At 38.0% G+C, this 22,167-nt stretch overlaps 1 protein-coding gene and 2 long non-coding RNA genes across 9 annotated transcripts in view; 1 reads left to right on the plus strand and 2 right to left on the minus strand.

Moving 5' to 3' along the window:
- Positions 1–5,820: 5,820 nt before the first annotated feature.
- On the minus strand, positions 5,821–7,785 carry LOC110742871. Its single transcript, XR_004183195.1, has 2 exons — positions 7,709–7,785; positions 5,821–6,137 (listed from the first exon to the last, which is right to left on the minus strand). It is a non-coding gene; the product is annotated as an uncharacterized LOC110742871 (long non-coding RNA).
- Positions 7,786–15,398: 7,613 nt separating this feature from the next.
- LOC108584805 lies at positions 15,399–16,361 on the minus strand. The gene is made up of 2 exons (XR_002521108.2): positions 15,725–16,361; positions 15,399–15,634 (listed from the first exon to the last, which is right to left on the minus strand). It is a non-coding gene; the product is annotated as an uncharacterized LOC108584805 (long non-coding RNA).
- The window catches only part of DMTF1 (cyclin D binding myb like transcription factor 1), a 44,018-nt gene continuing 38,158 nt past the window's right edge, over positions 16,308–22,167 (plus strand). For 3 of the 7 annotated variants that reach the window (XM_021936111.2, XM_021936112.2, XM_021936109.2), the window contains exon 1: positions 16,565–18,429. The gene's annotated coding sequence lies outside the window, so the exon portion shown is untranslated. Of the gene's footprint in view, positions 16,502–16,564; positions 18,430–22,167 lie in introns of those variants that run through there. The other 4 variants (XM_017956993.3, XM_017956992.3, XM_003896378.4 and 1 more) reach the window with 4 other exon arrangements.

Raw genomic sequence — 22,167 nt, forward strand, 5'->3', positions numbered from 1 at the left:
TCAATCTAATCTAATATCATTCCATTTTTGTCAACAGTTCATCTAAGTGCTGACAGCTCAAATAAGCAGCATATGCTCTTCATTCATTCTGTTCTCAATTATTTGAGCAATTATTAGTTACAAATTTACCATTTGTTACAAGTTATTTTTATTCCTTTACTTAACTATCAAATCCCTAGTCTGTGGCTTACACTGAGATAGTGTAACTTCTTATAAGTACATTTTGCTCCATGGAACTCAATACCATCTCTCTCCCTCCTTCTTCCATAGTCCTCTACCTTGGCCTAACACTCACTAGCTCCTGCTGCATTCTATTGCCTCTCTAACCAATTGTGAAACTCCTTTCACTCCGAAACACTTTTCTAAAAGTGTTCTTTCAGTTAAAATAACATTATCAAAATCTATCTTCCCCCTGATTATATCTTTAGCCTTGAAACTTGCTATAATTATTATTTTCTCCAATTCACATAAAAAGAGGAATAAACTTTTCCCTGCTTCCCAATGCCCTTTAGTTGGCCTCATGCCATTTCCTCTTTTTGTCATCCATGCCTTAGGCCACTTGCTCCTTATACATGTATGGCCTGGCTCTCTCGGCCACATGGTCTATATACTAACTAGATCTATATGATCTAGGCTAAATAAAGGTCTATGATTATGATACAATGTCATGATAACTCTGAATATGCCCAAATTATATTAGTGTGGTATACCACTGATACCTTGATTGCTGGATTTCATTTTCCCTTTGTAAAGTATTTCAACAGTTATTTCATACATGCCTACCATTTACCCTGCCTGTACAGTTATTGCACTGTCTTCCATATTCTTCCATTTGTCCTTCTCTAGTTCTCTCCAGGTGATATAGACTGCCCTTGAAGCTGCCTGAAGTTACACTATTTTTCAATTTCTACCTATGAAGTTCCTTTTTTTGCTAATTCATTTTATTTTATTTTTTCAACCTTCTCCCCACCCCAAGTAGTCCCCAGTGTCTATTGCTGCCATCTTTATGTCCATGAGTACCCAATATTTAGCTCTCACTTATAAGTGAGAACGGGCAGCATTTGATTTTGTGTTGCTATGTAATTCACTTAGGATAATGGCCTCCAGCTGCATCCATGTTGCTGCAAAGCGCATGATTTCATTCTTCTTTTTATGGCTGCATACTATTTCATGGTTTATATTTTCCATATTCTCTTTATCCGATCCACCAATAATGGGTGCCGACATTGATTCCATGTCTTTACTATTATGAATAATGCTGCAATATACATATGAGTGGATGTGTCTTTTTCATAGAATAATTTATTTTCTTTTGGATATATATCCAGTAATTGAATTGCTGGGTTAAATGTTAGTTCTGTTTTAAATTCCTGGAGAAATCACCAAACCAAACTGCTTTCCACAGTGGCCGAACTAATTTACCTTACCACCAACAGTGTATAAGTGTTCTGTTTTTTCCTCAGCCTTGCCAGCATTTTTTTTCTTTTTTAACGTTTTAATAACAGCCATTCTGGGATAGCTGGCAAGCCACATGCAGAAGAATAAAACTAGAACTCTACCTTTCATCATACACTAAAATTAACTCAAGATGGATTAAAGATTTAAATGTAAGACCTCAAACTATAAGAATACTAAAAGAAAACCTAGGAAACATCATTCTGGACATTGGCCTTGGGAAAGAATTTATAACTAAGTCCTCAAAAACAACTGCAACAAAAACAAAAATTAACTAGTTAAACGTAACTAAAGAGCTTTACATAGCAAAAGAAGTTATCAACAAAGTAAAAAGACAAGCTACAGAATAGGAAAAAAATCTGCAAACTATGCATCCAGCAAATATCAATTATCCAGAATATATAAGGCCCTTAAACAATTCAACAAACAAAAACCAAATAATCCCATTAAGAACCGGGCAAAAGACATGAACAGGCACTTTTCAAAAGAAAGCATATAAGCAGCCAATGAATATGAAACAATGCTCAACATCATTAATCATCAAATAAATGCAACTCAAATGAGATACCATCTCACACTAATCAGAATGCCTATTTGAAGTTTCCAGGAGAAAAATCATAGGACTCAAGAGATGTGGTCAGGGAACACTTAATTACATTTGTGACCTACTAAATTCCAACACTGTCCTACCTTCAGTGATTATTTTACCCTCAGGTTTAGATTCTTCTCTCTCACTTTGGACACTATTATCTTTTGACTTCAACATCTTTCCTAATTCATTTAATACTATGGACTCGTATCTTAACCACCAAAACTATACTCAGCTTCTATCAACCAACACAGTCATGTCATAAAACCTTCCTTCTAGATTATACTTTCTCCATTGCTAAAATCTCAAATTCTGAGTTTCATCTCACTGCCCCTTCTCTTCAACTCTATTCCATCCTCATGCTCTGCTCCCCAAGGGACTTTATGTTCAAGTAGAACATTTAATTACAGATAAAAAGTTCCCAAGTTTGAAACCAAATTATTTTTCCCTTGTCTAATGTTTTTATTAAACTGAGATCTTCAAGGACAGAAACCATACATTTTATTATTCATCGTTATATTTACCCTTCATTCTTTGAAAAATGATTAGCACATATAGAAACTCATAAATGTTTGATGAGTGAATGGTCACTCCTGAATTATTAAATATTGAACATTATTGTCAGGCTTGCAGATATCTTTCATAATGAGTCGAACTGGGAGAGGTGGAGGCAAAGGAAGGACAATAACAAAATTATTTCTGCAAAACTGTTCCCTCTTTGCCCTTCCTCCATGAGATTTATTTATGTTATTAAACAAATCTAGAACCACAGTACCTGAATATCTTATGTGTAAACTATTGCATGATCAGTATTAATCAGAAAGGGAATTCAGAGTAGAGAAAAGGATTAGTTGGTGGAAATAAAATGAGGTAAGTCAGTAAATTCAAGAGAAAGGATACATGTCGGTGAGATCCTGGGAAGAAAAAGACAAAACAATGTTGAAAGTAGAATAGTGTAGGATTTTTTTTTTTTTGCAACCATGCTAATATATTACAAAGCTGGAAAAAAATTGAGCAAAAGAACAAAATAAAGTTGTATTAGATTATAACACAATGTATATGATAAACATCTATGAACTTACACTGATATAAATGATTGAATACATTAATAAATGGGAAAGAATAACTAAATCTCCCATGTAGAATAATTCCTAATAATTTATGTAGAAGCTCTACCCTAAAGATGGAGGGTGTAAAATAACTCCCTAATCCTTAAGTGTGGGCTAAGAATAGAGACTTCCTTCCAAAAAGGACACAAAATGAGTGTAAATGTGTAACTTTACAGTAGAGAACTAAATTACCTCAGCAGGTGATCAAGATTCACGTTAACTGTGGGAAGTCATGTGGATAGTGTGTACCTTTAATATGATGCAATGAAAAAGGCAATTTAGCTCTGTGGTCTTCCTCCCAAAAACCCATAATCTAAGTCTAATCGTAAGGAAAACATCAGACAAATTCCAGTCGACATGCATCCTACAACTGCTGACAGCCCCAATTGCCCACCATTTGGTAATGAACTAATAATTGTTTTAATACACTAAAAGTTGAGGGGTTTTGTTACACAGTAAAGCAGCAAAGGTTAACTAATATACGTCTCCATTACTTTATCCCACCCAAGCCACATTTCCAATGTTGTTTTCCAGAATTCTCCTATGTCCCACCCAAACTGCATGATGTTTTTATTCCCTAGAAATGCTTTGTACTTTCCTGAATATTTAGTTATGAAACTTCCCTTTGCCTGAAGTGCCTTTATTCTCAAATCTCTACTAAAAGAAATGTCACTCATCTTCCCCTTCGACAGAAAGTCTGACATATAAATATAAGGAAGAGGAGAAAACTTGGTTCACCAGATTTCCTCTTAGAAAGAGCATTGTATTCTTGAGAAATGCCTTGGTGGCAAGGGTGAGAGGATGAAGAAAATGGTATTGATTAGGATGTAGACTCAGCTGCAGAAACAGAGACTCAAACTATACATTGATTAAGCAGAATAGAAGTTTACTTCTCTCTTGTGTAACAGGGCATAGCCGACCAAAGATAGGCATGAGGATTTGACAGGGTCAATCCATCTTGTTGCTCCACTATTCCTGGTGTACTTATCTACACAGTTCCAGATGACTCATTACCACCACATGCCAGGCAGAAGGAAAGGGTCAACGTGAAAAGGAGGGCATACTCAGTACTTTAGGGAAAAAGAGAGACATTGTACTTCAGTTCTGCTTGCATCACATTGGCCATGGTCACATAATTCTACCTGGTTGCACAGAAGACTGGGAAATATATTGTTATCTTGGAACTCAAATATTCTACTATTACTATAGAGGGAAGCAGGAATGAAAATAAGGTTTAATATAGTCACTAGCACAAGTAAGTTCAAGTGTATCAGCCTCCTAAAATACTATATAAAGGATAAGAAGACAAATTGGCTTTGTTCCTGAGAGGCAGGAGAGTAGGAAAGACAAAAAAGAAGCCACAGGAATGATGGAAGGCTACGATTCCTCTCAGAAACTTTCAACTCTATTATGAATTTCTTTTCTAAAATCTTGGAATGAGAACCCTGATGGAAACTGGTAAAGAAACTCAATTTTTTAAGGTAAAATAAAGTACTATATTCCTGAATGCAAAAATTAGAGGAAGAGAGAGCCATGATAGTATGAAACCCTGATAACATACAGACTTCTATGGAAAGCTTTGAGTGTAACTGGACTTTGAATTGGACGTTAAGAAAACCTTACACTGATTTCACGAAATAGGAGATAGAAGGCCTCGCTGATGTCTGAGTACCACCAGTTTCTTTTAAAATCTTTAACATTTAAACAAACAAGGGTGCTAAAAGCAGAATTAAGCATAAATGAAAAAAAAACATGGTTTCTTCAAAAATAATCAGTGTAGAGTTCCTAATCATGCTACATATAGCAACCATAAAGTTGGCAATTTGAGAGAGCTTTAGTTAGACTTAACATAGTGTTAGTTTTAGCTACTGGAAATAGACATGAAGTATGAATCACTTTCCTAACTGAAATGTAGGCTAAATGTAACTATCACAGATTTAAGAATGCCACCTAAATTTCTTCTCAACCACATTTTGTGTACTGACACTAAGACATCAGTAAAGGAAACAGGATGAATTCCCAGTCTTCCCAAAAGAGGCCAAATGGACTATAGTTTATAACGTCAGTGCAAACTATACAACAGATGGACAACTGTGCACTTCTGACAGATTGAGGCATGCCTGATTACAAAATAATTCATTGCTGAAGAGGCCTCATTACCAGTAGAAGCTCTCATGGAGAAAGTTTAGTTAGAAAGAAATAAATGTTAACAGTCATCCAGAAAACTTAAGTAAGCTTTGACATTTCATTATTCATTGAAAGTGAACTTGCAGATGTTAACCACATATAACACAGGTTAGAAGAAATTGCTTGTTGATCGATTAGTCCACTCCTTCCTATATAAGCTGTGGAAGAATAGAAGTTGAAAATATCTGGTCAACTAATGTTCCATACAGAACATCATTGTGTCCTATTTGAACTACTTGTGGGAACTTCAGATTTCTGCCCAGATACTCAGGTAACATCTATGTTACTAATTACTGACATATAGAATTCAGGTAATTTTAATAACTATTTTACTTTACTGCAATATAATAAATATGGGAATATCCATTACACTGACAAACACATTCCTTTTCTGCACACACCGTGGCTTGCAAGTGCTTGTGCCCATTATATATTAAAATATGTTGAAAGTAATAAGCAACAAATTCAGCTTCTAACATGTAACATTTGCAAAATCCTCATCTTTTTAATCATTTAATCTCTTGTGAACAGGCTCAACATCTCTGAATTGTGCCGTATAACCATTTCTGATCTTGTCTCTATCACTTGGAAAGAACTCAGGTAGATGCTCCATTTCCAGCTCTTTGGGACTCAGGGGCATCTCTATAGTCTTTAGAATACTCTCAGCTGTGCTGCTTGTCTCGAAGAATACTGGAAATTTCCAAGTATTTCTGCCAATCTGCATTTCCTATGTTGCAGTGTTGTAAACTGGAACTCTAGTCCTGGTTATCCATTCCGTTTCTCCCAAATCTCAAAATCTTTAGTAAAGAAAAATAAGATAATGAATTATGACATATATACATGTTTTGTGCAAACATATAACTATGTAAAACCAAATACCACTTAATATAAATGCTATGTGTCAAATATTTCTTTAGCATAATAGTATCTTTGAGCTATTAATTGGTTGCTACTCCTTCCTGCATGTTCTTGTGCCTATTATGCTTCCCCCCATAAAGGCAGCTTTGATACTTTCTATATTGAGAGAGAACATATATATGAACTAGAACAAATAAATGTTTTTTTTTTTTTTTTTTTTTTTTTGAGACGGAGTCTCGCTCTGTCGCCCGGGCTGGAGTGCAGTGGCCGGATCTCAGCTCACTGCAAGCTCCGCCTCCCGGGTTTACGCCATTCTCCTGCCTCAGCCTCCCAAGTAACTGGGACTACAGGCGCTCGCCATCTTGCCCGGCTAGTTTTTTGTATTTTTTAGTAGAGACGGGGTTTCACCATGTTCGCCAGGATGGTCTCGATCTTCTGACCTCGTGATCCACCCGTCTCGGCCTCCCAAAGTGCTGGGATTACAGGCTTGAGCCACCGCGCCCGGCCAACAAATAAATGTTTAATGGATTTTTATAAATTTATATGAGCCAATACTATTGAAATCCAGAGCTTTTGATCTTTAAGAGCCAAGAATTATGGAGAAAAAAATGGACTTTGAGACTCTAAAACCTTTCATTTGAAAACTAAAAGAAGGGCATTGATTACCTAGATCAGAATTTATATCATGAACCAGAGCACACGGAGACTGCTGATGACATAAGGGCAGTTTTTCCAACCAAAACAAAGTGAAACTTTTGATGAACTTACAAGTACCAAGAGATATCTAAGAAAAGCCCCCCATATGATACTCCCTTCTTGGAGTCAAAATCCTAGGGTGGCAGGAGAGAAAATAATAGAAACCCCATATTTGGGGGAAATCTCAGAGAACAAAGAATTACTTTCTGATTTTTTAGAGTTCAGTCCAGAAGAGTCTATGTTCTGGTTAGCTAGTGCTAGGGAAAAAACTACCTTGAAAAATAATGGCTTAAGACAACAAAAATCATTTTATTATTGTTCACAGTTTCTGTGGACTAGGATTTTGGGAAAGGCTGGGATAAACTTCTGGGTGTCTCATGCTTTTGTTGTGAGATGATGGCTGGATCTGTAACAGTGGATGGAGGGTGTCCACAAATCCCTTTGAAAGGTGGAGTCTCATCTCTGTTCCCTTGGGTGTCAGCTGGCCTTAGTGACTCACTTCTTTTTTTTTTTTTTTTCTTTGAGACAGAGTCTCACTCTGTCTCCCAGGCTGGAGTGCAGTGGAACAATCTTGGCTCACTGCAACCTCTGCCTCTCAGGTCCAAGCAATTCTCCTGCCTTAGTCTCCCGAGTAGCTGGGATTATAGATGCCTGCCACCACACCCAGCTAATTTTTGTATTTTTAGTAGAGATTGGGTTTCACCACGTTGACCAGGCTGGTCTCGAACTCCTGACCTCAAGTGATCACACGGCCTCGGCCTCCCAAACTGCTGGGACTACAGGCACGAGCCACTGCACCCGGCCAGTGACTCACTTCTAATGAATAGAATAAAGCCAAAGTGACAATATGAACTTCTAAAACCACAAAAGGCATTGCAGCTTCCTCCTTTCTGTCACTCTTAGATCACTTGCTCTCTCAGGAAAGCCGGCTGCCATGTTGTGAGGACACTCAAGTAGCCCTATAGAAAGGCTCATGTGATGAGGAATTAAGGCCTTCAGCCAGTTGTCAGGGATGATGCCTCTCATCAACAGCCATGTGAATGAGCCATCTGGGAACTGGATCTTCTCGTCTTGGTTAAGCCTTCAGATGACTGCAGCCTCAGCTGACATCTTGATTGTAACCTCACAGAAGTCCGTAAGTAAATCAGTCACACCACTCTTGAATTCCTGATTCACAAAAATTGAGGTTAATAAACTCTGTGGTAAGCCACTACATTTTGGGGCAATTTGATATTACTATGGGGTGACAGGTAACTAACATGGAGGAGAGGCTGGAGCAGCTAAGGGCTCTCCAGTCATTTGTCTCTTTTCATATAGTCTCGGGCCTCTCTGTGTGACTTTTCTGCATGGGCTAGTTTGGCCTTCCTCCTAGTATAGCAGCTGGACTATTTACATGATGGCTGATAGGTCTATTATGTTCATTTTCAAAAGTCACATAGTGCAACTTCCTGCATATTCACTTGGTTAAAATTGCCATAAAAGCTGTCCAGTTTCAAGAGGAAGGAGTCATATACCACCACCTCTTAGTGGGACGAGTGTCAAAGTCACATTATATAAAAAGGTTGTTGGATGGGAGATACTGCTGTAGCCGTCTTTGAAAAAATATGACCTGCTACAGTGCAAGCCTTATAGGGATGTTCCATAGGGAACAGGGCATTTGAGCAGTAAATTAGCAGAGTTATAAATTTAGGAGTCATCAGTGTATAGAGGGCAATTGAAACCATTGGAGTGGAGGGCATTACTTAGGGAAAGAGGATAGAATAAGAAAGAGACGTAGGCTTAGGGGTCACCGTGAGGAACTCTAAAATTTAAAAATCAGGCCAGCAAAAAAGTGTTTAAAGAAGTAGGAGGAATTCCAATGTATCGTATCAGAAAGTCTAGAAAATGCATTTTCAAAGAAGGAAGAGGTGGTTATTCCCTGAGCAAATGTTGCTGACATATTAAGTAAAAGGATCATAGAAAATTGTTCATTGGATTTAGCAGTGTGGAGGTCACTAATGATCTTCATGGCATGTTATAAGCAGAAATCAGACTATAGCGGTTGAAAACATAAAAGGAAGTAAGCATAGTTCTGTGGGGAGATAAGATCAAAAGCACAAAAGGAGGAATTAACCTTGAATAAGAGAAGGAACATCTCTAGGATCAGACGGAAGGAATTTAGAATGAGCACAGATGAATACATGGGGATGAAGGCAGGCTATTGAGGGAGTTTATGCTTAAAAGTCTCTGTAAAGGTCATTTATTTATAGAGAATTAAAAGGAATATCCATCAGGGTGTGAGAACCACTCTGAAAGCTTGTTACAGAGTGAAAAACAGTTACATTCCTTGCAAATCTATAGGGTATGATCCATGACTTCTAAGATTTCATTGGAATTGAGTTTCATCTTTTACTTGTTTAAACAACAATAAAAAGAAAAACAATCAACCATTTTTCTATTTAAAATTTCAAATAAATAAAGGATTTAAGAATATTACATTGTAACACCAAGTGAATATAAGAATGGTAGGAAACCCCTGGTCACTTGTTGCATGCTACCATCACTTGTAAGCCATTTACCCAAGAGAAATCTAAAATCCTTCATTCAATTTATTACTTTATCACAAATATTGTTGCAGTAAAGACAGATAGGAAAGCCCTAAAAGTAAAAGGCTTCAGATTTATTTTCAGTTTTACCCATTGCAGGAGACGGATTTCTTATACAGTACTATATTTACTGTGACCTTTTCAAATAACAGTTATTTATAACATTATGTATGAGACATTGTTGTATCACATATTTCTCTAGCAATTGGTCTACAATGGTAAAGCACCATGGATTCCTTCTCAGAGGAGATTCTTGTGAAAATTTATTACAGGCTCAAGATCAAGAGTGTTCTCAGAGAATGATTCCATGGCAGACAGCTGTTTGGCAAAAGAATAGAAAAAAAAAAAAAAGATTCCAGTATCATATGAAAATAGACTTCTGTTCAACAAAAACAGAGCTTATCCAACAGAGATAGAGAAAGGAGTTTCACCTTATTTCAGAAGATGACTGCGACAGCCTTGTCTTGCTACACCAGGTTGAATTAACATAGGCCAAAATTCTACACAAATGTGTATTTCTGGTTAAGAAATGTAAATAAACAGAAAAAAAGACATTAGAGATACTGTGACTTCTGAATTCACATATCTTCCTTATCCTAGGTTTGCTAAAATAGATATAATACTGCTGAAATTACAAAATATGATTATATATAATAAGGTTATTCTCAAGTTTAAACAGCCCATAGAAACTCTCCTTTCCTAATCCTATTAGCCCTAATTTTATTAAATTACAAATTACATATTATATGACTTCACCAGGTCTGCCCACTTAAGATGCAGTCTTAAAACAAAAGTACTATGCTATGGAATTCAATTTGATATAGTTATATTTACTACAACTTACTACAATTTAATTCTTAAATTAGGTATTAAAAGACTGGGTTGGTATTTCAGATAATTTTAGAGGAGAAATAGCATGTTTGGCAGTGTTTTCTGTTGGTTCAGATCTTAACTCTTAACAATTTCAGGTTCAGAAAGACCTCTACATTGCCCGTGTTTATATACATACGTTGTATGTCTATTAAAGGGATTCAGAGAACACCAGCCAAAGGGGATTCAAGAGGACATATGTGTTTCTCTTGTGCATAAAATACTTTGCCTAGAAACATGAAAACAGAAATTTCGAAGAAGAAACACATTGACTCATCCTTTCTAATACTAGTAATTTAGCTTAATCTGATGATACCAAGTGATTTTGTCACAGGATCCTTTGGGAGTCATGTCGCCAGTCGGAAACCTCTGTGGTCGGCAGCATCTCTGCTTGCTTAAGTTTCGCTCGCACCCACTGGGCTCATTCTGCCCACTTGGCCTGGCAGACTGTCCTCGGCTCACACTACCAGCCTTGATTCCAATGCCTGAGGATGGCGGGCCAGGCGTGAAGCAGTGAGGGGTGTGTGAGTGAGGGAGCGCAGCGTCTGGCCACTGTACACAGATAGGCACATTGGATGCTGCAGTGGGGCAGGCAGCTCCAGGCACCAGCACAGGCACCTGCTCCATTCGTGGCTGCAGCTGGACCAGGCATACTTTAAGCGGCTTCCACTGTGGGCACCAGCGTCTGGACGAAGGGAACAAGGTGGCATCTGAAAACTTGGGAGTCACCAGCAACTGCAGAGTCTCCAAGGGCGGGTGGTGGGGGTCATGCTACAGCTCTCTTTCCCAGTGCCTGCAGCTCAGCGAACCAAGGTGGGGACATGTTTCAGCTCATTCAGTCCAGCTGCCTCACTCCAGCCCACCACTCCTGGGATGGCTCAGCCCCACCACTACTTCCTGTCACTTGGGGCAGCTGCCCAACACTGGCAGAAGGCAGGAGGGCTATAGTGTTACAGCTGTGGCTCAGGGAATCCCAAGGTCTGGGCCTCCAAAAGAGTTGCTGCTCTTCACTCCCCTAGTCCAGCAAATGGGAGCGTGTCATCGCCCACTGCTCAGTGAGCCAGCCAGGAAAGTGTTATAGCCCTTTTCATGTCCTCTTTTCTGCAGGTCATGAGTTCTTGTCCCATATCCAGGAAGAATGAGGTTACATGGATAATCGGAGGGTGAGCAAGCCAGAGAAGAGTTTCATTGAGTAACAGACAGCTCTCACCAGAGAAGAGACCTAAGCGGGTAGCTCCTACCTGCAGGCAGGTAGTGTTGACTCGTGGATGTGTCCAGGGTTTTTATGGACTCAGAATGGAGGAAGTGTGTGTTAACTGGCCCATGGGTGGGAGGAAGTGTGTGCTGATTGGACCATGGGTGGGCCTGGAAAAAGCACTATTTGATTCATTGTAAGGCATCGAGAAAGTTCTCACTCTGGGTACTGGATTCCACTTGGAACTGGCTGCCAGGTTTTCAGGCTTCAGGCTGTCTTTGGCTTGAAGGTCAGGTTTCACTGGGACCTGTCCCATCCGTGGAGGGATTTGTCTGCCTTCTGCTGCTATCAATTTGATTCATATTTTGTTTTCATCCTTCATTAAGTTGTTAATTATAAGCAAGTTTTATAGGCAGTTGCCAGTAATTTAGTGAGTACTTTACCCAAACAAGTTTGGCACAAAGATGCACTATACTACTATAATGTAAACTCCTCCATTAGAATATATGTTCCTTGAGAGCAGGGATCTTGTCTCTCTTGTTCTCCATCATATTTCCTGTGCCTAAAATAGTGCTCAGCCCAAAGCAGGCGCTCAGGAAGAGCTGCTGAAGGAAATGAGCGAGTGTATCACAAATGTGCAAACTCCTGAAAGTTATAAACATTACGGAGGTTCCTTGTTTCTTCCTCTTTCACTGCATATTCTGTGCAAAGGAATTAAATGTACAGTGAATAGAAGGGAAGGGGATTAATCTACAAGTCTTTTAATTCTAGAGAGCTTTCTCATATTTTGATTTCAAAGCATAATCCTTATCCTTTTAGTTTTATTACTGTTGAGGCTTGTCCTTGGTCTACCACAGCATATCATTAATAATGAAGGCCCCAAAATTTCTATTTACTGTTCAAGTTACTACTTAGGAAAGAAAACAAAAAACAAAAACAAAAAACTGCTGAACAATAGGGACATCTGCTGGCTAAAGTGACATGCTTCTGTTCTTAAAATACTGCACCTAGATGCACAAGACTTGAGCAATAAGGTTTAGAGTAACACCAAATATGTGATGTGTTAAAATAACTTTTTTCCACTTGAAAAATAGCTAACGTGTTTGCTTTTGTCGAGAATTGTCCAAGTAGCAACACTATCTGGAAAAATACTGTGTGATCTCCGGTAGTCAGCTGTTCTTGCCAAAGAATAGAAGTGGCTAGCTTCCAGGTCTTCTGGCTTAAGACAATTATCTTTAATATCAACAAACATTTAAATGTCTGCTAAGTTAAGGTACTGTGGCATATATTAGCAAATAAAAGCTCATGGCAAAGGAGGAAGATGGCCTATTTCTGCTATGTCTGGGCATGCACTGAGCTCTAATCTTAGAGGAATAGGAATACTATTGTCTTAAAAAAGAAGAAAATGTTGGTGTGCTGCACCCATTAACTCATGCACAGGTACCCTAGAACATAAATTTTAAAAATTTTAAAAAAAGAAAATTCTGCAATATGCAACAACATGGATGAACCTTGAGGACATTATGCTAAGTGAAATAAAACAGTCACGAAATACAAATATTAAATAATTTCACTTACGTTAAGTATCTAAAATAGTCGAATTTGTAGAATCAGAGTGGAATGGTGGTTTACCAGGGGCTGGGGAGAGGGGATGGGGAGTTAGTAATCAGTGGGAATAAAGTTTCAAGTACGATGAATAAGCTCTAGAGATCTGCTGTACAACACTGTACCCATAGTCAATAATGTTTTGTACACTTAAAATTTTATTAAGCGGGCAGACATCATGTTGTCTTCTTACCACAATAAAGTTTTTTGAGAAATTCAGCTAACATTTGCAAGGGACAGCCTATCACCTGGCAGTACTGTGCTTTCACCATTTTATAAACATTTTACAAGCCAGTTGCTTTCTGCAAATATGCTTTCATACACTAGCTGGACAAATGCTTTCCCACCTTGCACCCCCTACTACGCTTGTTTATTCTTACCTTTCTGCTTAAGTATCTTCTCAGAAAGGCCTGCTCTGAACTCTATAGAATTTCACTTCAGAGCACCCAAGTTGTATCTTTCTCAGAACTTACAAAACATGGCAATTATTGCTTAGTTAACTAATATACTGTCCCTCTCTCTTCCATGCTAGATTATAAAGGAACAGGTCTTTGAGTCTGGGTCTGGATATTATCCTGTTTTAATGAAGTATCTGAACTGTTTATTTTGTTTTGCACATCAAAATTACAAAGAACAAAAATTTTTATCCTTATTGGCTAGGAGTATTGGAAGCCTTAGCTCTCCATTCCCTTGATAAGGAAACACTTTTTTGGCTAATATTCTATCAATAGTTCTCAACAAAGATTTACCACAAAAGAAGAAAAAAGTGAAGTGGACATAGGTGGTCACCTAGCTGAGGTATTAAAAGAATCGTAGAGATGAGACACACAAGCAAAATGCAAGGCGGGAAAAGGATTGTAAGATGGAGTGTCCTAAGGTCCAGAGGGAAGCCTACAAGAAGAATCTGAGACAGGAGACCACCTGGTAAAGCCTGTTGCGTGGGCTTAACTGGGACAGTTTATTCATTCCTCCATTAGCACAGCAATCCCCATCAGCTGTATTAACAGGACTCAGAGACTGTGTAGAAAGAAAATTACTCAGTAATTGTAGTTTTCTTTTACTTTGAACAAAAGCTTATAAACATCTTTTTTCTGAATTAGCATGAGATGATCATGAAACAACAGAACCTTCTTCTCAGTATTTGAAATACTTTATATTAATATATCGACCTGTCATAAAAGGCAATTTCATCATCATTCAATCACTGATGAGGTTCATGAAAGTGTTATAAACATCTGGAGTTCAACAAAGTCAATTTTAACTAGCAAATGCAGTAAATACCATAGCTATGCTATAAATACTTTCATGCTTATTTAGGATAGAAATATTTCTAATGATTTTTCTACAAAACATTTAATTCCTAAATAGGTAAATCCTTGGATAATATTTAAAACCTCATCCATTCCCTAGGTACACATTGACTAGGTAATGAGGTATGGATAACATAGAAGTAGAACTGCAGAAAATTGCTCTAGGAATCAAGTTGTGTTATGGATAGTCTTTACATTGATTATTCAAGTTAAAGGGATAGAGATGTTACTTTTTTTAAAAATTATGTATTAATATTAAAATACACTCGTCATCCCTAAATAAATACCAACTGACTTGGGAAAAGGTTGTTATAAAACAAACTCAACCAGAAAGGGAGAATTTAGTTATGAGGATGAACTTGACTTTTTGGGGGGAATTAGCAGGGTGCAGGCTGACCTAAAATTTAGTAGAAGAGAATGGACAGCTCGACTATAATTTATATATCACTATTTTATGCCTTAGCAAAAAGAATCCTATATGGTTATGTCTTATGGAAAATGTGGCTCATTAGGAATCACCTTCTAATCAGTGTTAATGTCAACAATTTTGCATATGTAATTATTACTTTATTAGAACTGCTCTTTGAGTAGTTGTATTGCTTTTCTGGCTTTAAGGTTTATTAGTTTCCATTTTTAATGCTTAATACATGTCAGGTTCTATGCAAAATATGTTGTCTGGAGGGTAGGTCTTATTACTCCCATTTTTCTAAAGTAAACGAAGCTAAAAGAGGTTAAGTGCCATATCCACTACTAAGAAATTGAGCCAAGATTCACACTCAGGTCTGACTGCCGAGTCCAAACCACAATACTATTCTGCCTCATAGTTTTGCTTACATAAACATTATTATGTACTTATTAAAAAATGGAATGATATACAGGTTAACTCCAACAGAATGCAGAGTGCCACAAATTAGTAATAAAGTTATCAACACAAGAAAATGCTGCTTCTGACATTTATTTTTGAAAATCAGTCAAACATGTCGATCCTCCAGTAAAGTAAAGCATTTGTAAACTAGTTGTAATCATTTGTTTTCGTTATGAAAGTACTGCCAAAGTGTATTTTGTGAGCTGCAACCGGGTCGTTCAGAACACAGGCTCTGGAGCTGAGGCTTCAATTCTAATTCCACCGCCAACTTGGGAGCCCTTGGACACATTCCTTCACTTCTCTTTGGCTCCTGTGTAAAATGGGATTCATTTGTAATAATGCAGCGATGCACTTAGCACTTATGAACATTAAATGAGTTTAATACACGTAAAACATTTACCTGACACGTAAGTACTCAAAGAATGCTGGCTCACATTACAGAACCCAAAGGCTTATCCTTTTCGTTTATAAGGGTATTAAAACGAAATCGCAACCCAAGGAGCATCTGTACTTTCAAGAGGAACTGGGCACAGCAAAATAGCATCTTCCTAGTCTAACAGCGAGACCACACTCACAGAGGACACATTTCATCAAGAACGACTTCTCACGCCCAGACATCTCATTTTAAGCCCCTGCGGCAAGGGAAATCAAGCATGAAGACACACACTCCGTTTTCTTCAGCACTGAGATCATCGGTTCCCTCCTTTCCACACCGCGGCTCCCTCGGCTCGGAGCCACATGGAACTATGAAAATCGGCACGCGGGGCATAAGTCCCCAGAACCAGAGGAACCACAGTTGCGTCATAGCAGAAGGACCTCTTTTATAGCATCAGCAATGGGACAGTCAGTGCCGAGATTTCGTAGCAGAGAAGTACAGTCGACAAACACCGCCACAGACTAGTACCAACGTTCCAACCCAAGAACTTTTTTCGCGCGCCGACACAGCCGGAAGTGACGCGTGCAGCCAGCGCGCGGGGCCGCCCGCGGGACAGACGAGCGGGAGGGGCAGCGTGCGGGGAGCTGGGGGCGGGGCGCGGCTGCAGCTCCGTTTCCGGTGGCTTGTCGCGCTCGCTCACTCCAGCTGCAGCCACTCTCGCCCGTGGCTGCTTCCTCCATCCTGGTATTTTTTGGAGCCTCCATCCTGGTTCTTCCAAAGTGCCCGGACCCAAAACAGGAAGTAAGTGCGATGGAACCTTCAGGTCCCAACCGCCGTCAGGGCCGCTCCGCCCAGTGGAGCCTGTCCGGCCCCCTTGCTGCCCGCTAGCACCCGCCGGCTGGCGCAAGCTGTCGGCGCCGGGGCACTGCGGGCGGGGTCGGAGCCTGGCCTTCCTGACGTTGCAGCTGCCGTCCCCGCACGTTCCGGCCAGGGCCTCCCTCTTAGGGCCGGGCGGCGCCCGTGGCTCAGGCTGCAGAGTAGGGAAGCGAGCGGCCGCCGAGGCACAGCAGCGATCCGGCGGGGGCGGAAAATGGCGGCGGCTTCGGAGGAGCTAAATGGCGCCGGGACCCCTGGGGGGTGGGGTGGGCCGGGAGGTTGGGTAGAGAACTGGGCCAGAGGGAGTGGAGACAGTAAAGAAGCCCTACTTGTTTTCTCGTGATGTTCTTTTTTTAATTTGTATTTTTGTTACGTTTTCGGTTTTGTTTTATGGTTCAGCGTAGGAGAGGTAGGCTTGGGTGGGGTTGAGAGAGTGGGGGCGGGTCTCGACCCAACTTCCCCCCCTTTGCTTTTTTTGTTGTTCTTTTACCTCGTTTGCGCTTTAGATTCTTCTGTAATTTTGCGGGGGTTCAGCCTTGCTCGGCGATTCACGGCCCAGACTTAGAGAATCGGGATAGCTGGCCGAACCGTCTCAGTCAGTTTGAGTCTCTTTAAAGAAGGGATGTGGGCTGGGGCGCGAGGACAGAGCCCTGGTGGAGCACGGAAAATGCGTCTGTAAAGTAGTAATTACTCTGTTGTGCCGAGTTCCGAGAAAGTTCCTAAAATTAAGTCCACTTTGTTCTCTAAAATGGACTTCGCTTTGAGAATTTCTTCAGGGAGGTATATAGAATGTTTTACCACAATCTCCAGAGCAGATTTGAGAGAAGTGGCCAAGTGCCATTCTGTGCAGTTGAATGATAGAGCATATGTCTTTATATAAAATATTCGGTCTGTGAGTCAGGACTCCTCCCTTTCTCATTGAATTTGTGTAGTTGCCTTTTTCGCAACTCGATTCATCTTTGTGTACCTCTTTTTAATGTACATGGATTTGATTTTTGTACGTGTGCCTCCTTTCTGACAGGCGAGGCTGCTTGTCCTACAAAAATGCATATTCTGTAGAATTATTTTTTAATATGACGTGTCTTAAAGTGATGCCATTTGGAAAATTTTAAGTTATACCTGTATTTTTAATTCGTGGGAGAAAACTATTTGTAGCTTTTAAGCTCCAGTCCAAATACGAAAATATTATTCTAATATGTTGAAAGTATTACAAAATCTGTTTTTTTCAGTTAAGGGTTTCATATTTTTTCATTACTTCAAATTTCTTTAAGCTAGTTTTGAATTTATATTTCAAATAGCTTTCTGAGGATTACTGTCTTTTAATAATTTGAATAATTTACCATCACTTTAACATTTAGAGAATGACTATGGCGATACACCAAAATCTTATCTTTTTGCTCTTATGGTGTACTAGAGACAAGATTTATTTGGTTAGGATTTAGAAATTCTGTTAAGATTTAGAGAAAAAAGGTTAAAACTACATTCCTTAACGTTACAAAAATTGTCATGCTGAGACAATCCAGTTTGGTGTGAGAATAGTTTTTTTCTTCCGTACACAAAGCACGAAAACCAGCCTGATTGTTTCTGGAAAAAAACCATTATGTTATAGGTGTGAAAAATACATTTAATGATTTATGGTGATTTTTATCTCATTTTAACTCCCAATGCTTCTGTATGCCACCAAACAAGCTAATTTTTTTTCTTACTATTTTAGTTGATAGGCTCACCCCAAAATATGCTTTTTGGGACTGATTTAGCACCTGCATATTCTGCGTGAATCTCTTTAATTGGTTGCAGTTGAGCTAATGGTGGAGCCAAAATGCTATTGCCCTGTCTTCATCAACATTTAATCAGTAAGTACTGGGCATTGCATCTTTCTTAGAACTTTAAGTTCATACTTTGCAGTTATATGAATACATTATTTTATGTAAACATTTTTCTCTTGAGTGTTCAGGTTTTAGAAGTATTTTGAGGGGAAGATATCAAAGTTTGGGGGTTATGACTTGAGCTTTGAAAACAGCATGGCTGGGAAATGTTTACTGGTAGAGAATCATATCAAAAGTAGGTAGCTGTCCTCTAGTCCTTTTTTTAGAGATCTCTTTTTTCAGTGCTTTAGTTATCTCATTACACCCCAGGGGTGCTTTAAAGGTGGGGAGATAGTGTATGTATTTTATAAGGTTAGTTTGATATCATTGGTTAGTATTTAAATCACAAAATCTTGCCTTTACTTTCTCCGCAAAAATCTTACCTTTCTATTAGCCTCATTTATCTCTCCAACATCTACAGACTCTAGTTTTTATAAATGGTGTAATAAACTTACATGTCCTGAAAACATCTCATTATTTTAAACAGTTGCTTTTGCCATGCTTCATTAAGTGCATTGGCTTAAATTAACACCTGTGAGGATGAATGCGATAATGTGAAACAAGTGTTCCCTAAGGATTTACTGCCTGGCACATAGATGTTAAAATATTGAGGGAGCTTAGAAGTGTTTTTGAAAGTATTGACGTCTTGCATCACTTGTATTAAACACACATCTGTCTGTTGCAAAGACATCAAAAGCTTAGAAAGGAACTAAGTTTAGGGAGGGTTCATTCTACTTTTTTTAATATCATATGTAGAGACTGCATATTTAACACTGAGGTGTTATTTTGCCTTTCCAAAATGGAGTTTTCATTTTAATAGTCCCTTTTTTTTCTTACCACCATATTTTTCATATATGAAAGGATTTCCTGGGAATTGATATACTTTTAAATGCTTTGCAATTTCAGGTCCTTTATGTCTCCAAATGATGACCCGAGAAAGTGGTAAACTAAATGATTTTTATTAATTTCAAAATAGTAAAGATAAAATACAGATAGTTACCAAATGTATGTGGCATTTGTTTGCTTTCGTGTCATTTCTCCCTTTATCTTGATGGTGCTCTCATTTTGTGAAGAAAATTCCTGTAATAGAAATCACAAATAGATTTTGTGTTTGCTCTGATTCTATAAAGGTAGATAAGTTTAAATAAAAGGAGGAACGTGGTTATCATGTCTTCCCCCGCCCCAAGTTTGTAGAAAGATAATCCATTCCATGACTGAATACTAGAAATAAGTTGTCAGGGAAAAGCACACTGGGGAACTCATTATGAACAATTTAATTTTCTACCGTTTCATTTATTTAAATGTCATTTTGATTATGTACACTGTTAGGTCATTTTTCCAATCACCAGTGGTCAAAGCTGATTCATTCACTTCCCATCAGGTGTTATGTATCAGAAATGCTCGTTAGGTTTATTTTACTGCCTGTGTATATTTTAGTATCTAATGAGTAAATGTGCTTTAAAAATTAACTTGAAAAAAAAATTCACTGTAAATCACAGGTGTCTGGTGATACTGTATATTTCCATTTAAAGAGCTTCTGATGGTGCCTTGTATAAAAGTACTCAGTTTTGAATAGATGAAATCTTTCAAGTGTACCAAATAACACATTATAAGCTCCTGAACCATACATGAAGTGAAAAATAACATTTTTGCTTTTTGAATAAGCAATATAGTTTTATTGTCAAACCAGTTATGAAATGCTGCACCTTAAAATGATCCATGCTATCAAGTAATCCTCCTTACGCAAGTAATAATGACATTGTTTTCAATAGTTGATAATTGAAATAAACATTTTAAGCCATTAAAGCTTGCTAGAATAGACTCCACTAACAGCTGTATTGACATTTTTATGATATATAGTCATATTTTACCATCTTAAAACCAAGCCATAGTAAAAGTTAATTAGGTACCTTAATTGAATATGTCTTATGTTCATTTATGGCTCTGCTGCTCAAAGTTTTCCGCAAAGTGTATAGAGGAACAAATCCCACGGGGCCTGGCACCATAGTCCAAAACATTCTTCTTCAAGTGTGTAGTGTTCCTATTCGTGTCTTGAATAAAGTTTGTACTTAATGAAGATGTTATGCTTATTCTATGACCTTACCTGTTGTTTGACAGCCCTCTGTGTACCCATGTTCATGATGTATGAATTTGTTACCTATTATCTTCCATTAAGATTTTCTACTTAGCAGACTTTCATTATTTCAAAATAAAATTATCTGAAAATATCTTCCAAATTCCTTAGACGTTACTAAGCAAATTCTCTTTTAAGTATTTTTTTAAAACATTAGTTATTCAATGATAGGGTGATAGTCCATTTGGAGTTTTATAATAACATAGCCACAAAAACAAATGCTCAGTAATAGGTACGAATTAGATAAATTTAGATCTATGTGCCCATTCAAAATGTAGAGTAGTAATGATACAGGAAAATGCTCCTGATACAGTAAGTACAAAAAAGATGTGACAGTACGATCTTAATATTGTGAAAACAGTAAAAGATAGGCATGCTGATACATGGGTAGAAGACTTGCAAATCACACAGAAAGAATATGGATGATTTTTCTTGTACTGTATTAGGTCAGGAGAAAAAAACATCTAAAAACTGTCCTTATTGCCTTATAAGTTGAATTATGCCAGAGACTGTTTTTCAGCCAATGTTTCTCAGTCTTTAACTCATCTAATAAAATTGTGGTGCTGTATGTTCTGTAGCTTGCAAGATTTCACAGTATAAAGTGAGTATATTAAAATAGGGAATATTTTATATCATGTCTCATCCCATGTTCCATTTTAGAAGCACAGCTCCAAGCATCTATGGTCAGCAAATGCTGGTTCCTATGCTTCTCAAGATTGACACTAATAGCATCTAAACTCTTCCATACTTGTGTCAGTACTGTACTTGGAAATGAGTATACATCTGTTTACAGAATTAGCCCCCCAAACTGGGAAGAAAGGTGACTTTATTCCTTGATTCTGGTTTTTAGAAGATATTCAACACTTAAATACCCAGGAAAATCAGGATGATAGGTAGACTCAATTGATGGAAATACCAGTCTAAGATAACCCATTGGATAGGAACTTTACATCAATACTGAAAGGAAGAATAGCATGAATGACTCATTTCTTTAATTGAATTCTGTGTTAAATAACAGATCCAAGAGTTATATCTTTATGCTTATCCTTTTTTGTTCTTCCAGGTTATAGTGTGTTAAATAGGGTCATCTTTTTCATTTGGAAGCTATAAGATTGTATTATAATGAAGACACAATGACTTCATGATAAGAGTTTTGTACCACAGTTAAGGTTGTGTGGTTTTCTTTTTAAGGCACCACAATGGTTTTATTTTTGTCATTGACAGTATGTACAAACCTGCAATTGTGTAATTGTTTTGTTTGGTTTTTAAAATACTAAGTATGCATTAAAAGTATGTTTATGTTTTAAGAAATATGCATTAAAGAAGTTCACTATAAACATAATTCTCAATATATTTTCCTGCTTTAACGCATAAATAACAATCTAAGTAGTCATAAATAAAACTATCAACTTTCATGACCCAGAAGTATAGACAAATTTTGAAGTTTGGCAGAAGCTGTTCTCTCTGGTTTTATAAATTAAAACACACAGCATTTGTAGTGATTATTAATGAAATGATTTATCCCAAGTCCTTATTGTATCCCAACCTGTTCTGTCAATAATAAACCTTCCAATGTACTTGTTAAAGATGCC

This window comes from Papio anubis, chromosome 4, assembly GCF_008728515.1.
Source record: "Papio anubis isolate 15944 chromosome 4, Panubis1.0, whole genome shotgun sequence".
NCBI classification, from domain to species: Eukaryota; Metazoa; Chordata; class Mammalia; order Primates; family Cercopithecidae; genus Papio; species Papio anubis.